The sequence below is a fragment of the Anomaloglossus baeobatrachus genome, chromosome 7, assembly GCF_048569485.1.
Source record: "Anomaloglossus baeobatrachus isolate aAnoBae1 chromosome 7, aAnoBae1.hap1, whole genome shotgun sequence".
NCBI classification, from domain to species: domain Eukaryota; kingdom Metazoa; phylum Chordata; class Amphibia; order Anura; family Aromobatidae; genus Anomaloglossus; species Anomaloglossus baeobatrachus.
In genome coordinates this window covers 156395490-156398993 of record NC_134359.1, presented here as the reverse complement: position 1 = coordinate 156398993, position 3504 = coordinate 156395490, and positions in this window count along the sequence as shown.

Below are 3504 nucleotides of genomic sequence, written 5' to 3'. Positions count from 1 at the left end.
GCTGCGTTGACTGCACGTACCCTGCTGCTGTGACTCGGGGAGGGTTGGTGCAGATTCTTTGCACCCATACATCTCACATGGAGGGTATGCACTCCTAGAAAATGGGGGGACATGTTCCCTGAGCGTGCCTCCTGTATTCTAGAAGGTCCAGAGTCGTCGTGGAACTTCCAAAATGGATTACAGGAGATTTTTTTTTCTTTACAATAAATTGGTGAAAGAGGGAATGTTTTGGGTAGTGTATTTTAAAAAAAAAATTTTTTTGTTGTCTATTTTTTTTCTACTTTTATTACTGACAGTTAGTGATGTCGAGTATCTGATAAACGCCATTATATCACCAACTGCTGGGCTTGATGTCAGGTGACATTACACATCTGGTATCAACACCATTTATTACCTTGTTTTCCATCGCACAAGGGCATGGGATGAGCTGGGGCGAAGCGCCCGGATTGGCGCCTCTAACGGATGCGCCACTTCTGGGGCGGCTGCGGCCTGCTATTTTTAGGCTGGGAATGGCCAATAACTATGGACCTTCCCACCCTGAGAATACCAGACCACAGCTTTACGCTTTACCTTGGCTGGTGTACCAATTTGGGGGAACCTTATTTTTTTTATTATTATTATTTATTTATAAATAATTATAAAAAAGAGCCTGGGGTCAGTCGGACGGTCGGTCGGTCCGTCCGTCGGTCCGTCCGTCGGTCCATCCATCGGTCCGTCCATCGGTCCCTCCCTCCCTCCCTAGCTCAGTTGGAATCTGTGATTCAGACAGGTGATGGAATTAATTGTGAATCCAGGAAATCCTATTGCAGATCAGCCTAGTTTATTTAGAAGAGCATTGTGTGCCTGGCGGTCGCCGGTGATAGATGTTCCTGTCTGCTTCTGAAGATGGCTGGGAGTTTTACACCAGATAAGTTTCCTGTTTCTGTGCTTAATTGCTGGATTTGCACTTAAGAGTTTTTCTGCATATTCCATTTTGTTCTGTGTTTGGTTTCTTGTATGTGAGGATTAGAGATGAGCGGTGTTCGAATCGAACCGTTCACCAATTTCAAATTCGAGTTGTTTTGGGCGATTTTCGAATCGTTCGACAAACTCGAACGATTTGCTTCACGTTCGACAGTTCGAGTTAACGTTCGATAACGGTTCAATCATCAAAAGCGTGACTTTTCACAGTAAGGCTATGTGCGCACGTTGCGTATTTGAATGCGTCCTGCATCACCAGCACAATCCCACTCTTTTTCCTACTCACCGATCAGCTGCACGGCTGTCACAAAGCTCCGGCGGCTTTTCCTCTTTTGAAAATGGCTGCCGCTCATTATTCTATCTCGTATTCTCTGCTTTCCCCGCCCACTGGAGCCCATGATTGGTTGCAGTCAGACACGCCCCCACGCTAAGTGACTGAGTGACTGTCTCACTGCAACCAATCACAGCTGCCGGTGGGCGGGTCTATATCGTGCAGTAAAATAAATAAATAAATAATTAAAAACAAAAGACGTGTGGTCCCCCCAATTTTGATACCAGCCAAGATAAAGCCACACGGCTGGAGGCTGGTATTGTCAGGATGGGGAGCCCCATGTTATGGGGAGCCCACCACCCTAACAATATCAGCCAGTAGCCTCCTGGAATTGCCGCATCCATTAGATGCGACAGTCCCGCGACTCCACCCGGCTCATCCTGAATTGCCCTGGTGCGGTGGCAATCGGGGTAATAAGGAGTTAAATGGCAGCTTATAGCTGCCACTAAGTCCTAGGTTAATCATGGCAGGCGTGTCCCCGAGATACCTTCCATAATTAATCTGTAGTGTAAGTAAATAAACACAAACAACGAAAAATCCTTTATTTGGAATAAAAGACAAAAAAACCCCCTCATTTACAACTTTATTAATCCCCAAGCACACATCCAGGTCCTAAGTAATCCACATGATGCTTTCAGCTCTGCCACATGAAGCTGACAGGGAGCTCCATAGAACACGACCGCTCTGTGTCAGCTCCACACAGCAATTAAAGTGAGCCGTACTGTCACCGGAGACTTCACTCAGGTAGTGCCGGTGTGTGCTGGGATGATGGGAGCAGGTGTGTGTGGGGATGATGGAGGCCGGTGTGTGTGGGGATGATGGAGGCTGGTGTTTGCGGTGATGATGAAGGCCAGTGTTTGTGGCGATCACGGGGCCGGTGCGGGGATGATGGAGGCTTGTGTGTGTGGGGATTTTGGGGCCGGTGTGTGCGGGGATGACGGGGGCATTGTGTGCAGGGATGATAGAGGCAAGTGTGTGTGGGTATGATGGGGGCGGTGTGTGCGGGGATGATAGGCCTGGTGTGTGCGGGGATGATGGAGGCTGGTGTGTGCGGGGATGACGGGCTTGGTGTGTGCGGGGATGATGGAGGCTGGTGTGTGCGGGGATGACGGGCCCGGTGTGTGCGGGGATGACGGGGCCGGTGTGTGCGGGGATGATGGGGCCGGTGTGTGCGGGGATGACGGGGGCATTGTGTGCAGGGATGATGGAGGCCGGTGTGTGTGGGGATGATGGAGGCTGGTGTGTGCGCCGATGAGAGGGGCGTTGTGTTCAGGGATGATGGAGGCTAGTGTATGTGGGGATTATGGAGGTCGGTGGGTACGGGGATGACGGGGGCGTTGTGTGCGGGGATGATGAAGGCCGGTGTGTGCGGGGATGACGGGGGCGTTGTGGAGGCCAGTGTGTGCGGGGATGACGGGGCTAGTGTGTGCGGGGATGACGGGGCCGGTGTGTGCGGGGATGATGGAGGCCGGTGTGTGTGGGGATGACGGGGTCGGTGTGTGCGGCGATAACAGGGGCATTGTGTGCGGGATGATGGAGGCCGGAGTGTGCGGGGATGATGGTGCTTTATGTCCAGGGATGATGGAGGCCGGTGTGTGCGCAGATGACAGGGTCGGTGTGTGCGAGGATGACAGGGGCGTTGTGTGCGGGGATGATGAAGGCCGGTGTGTAGGGATGACGGGGGCATTGTGTGCGGGGATGATGGGGGCCGTTGTGTACGGGGATGATGGAGGCTGGTATTGTCAGGATGGGGAGCCCCACGTTGTGGGGAGCCCACCACCCTAACAATATCAGCCAGTAGCCGCCTGGAATTGCCGCATCCATTAGATGCGACAGTCCCGGGACTCTACCCGGCTCATCCCAAATTGCCCTGGTGCGGTGGAAATCGGGGTAATAAGTAGAGATGAGCGAACCGGTCGCGGTTTGGCTCGAGTTCGGTTCACCAAACGGAGGTCTCGTTCAAGTTCGGTTCGGCGAACCGGTTCGGCGAACCACTCGAACCACATAGGAAACAATGGCAGGCAATCACAAACACATAAAAACACCCTCAAAGGTGTCCAAAAGGTGACAAACAACTCACAACACAACACAAACACATGGGAAAGTGACAAGGACATATACTCATGCGAAAACAAAAGAGCTGGACAAGGAAAAAAAGAGGAGGAGACACAGATATATGAGTATATGCAAGGAAACATCGATGCCATTACTGT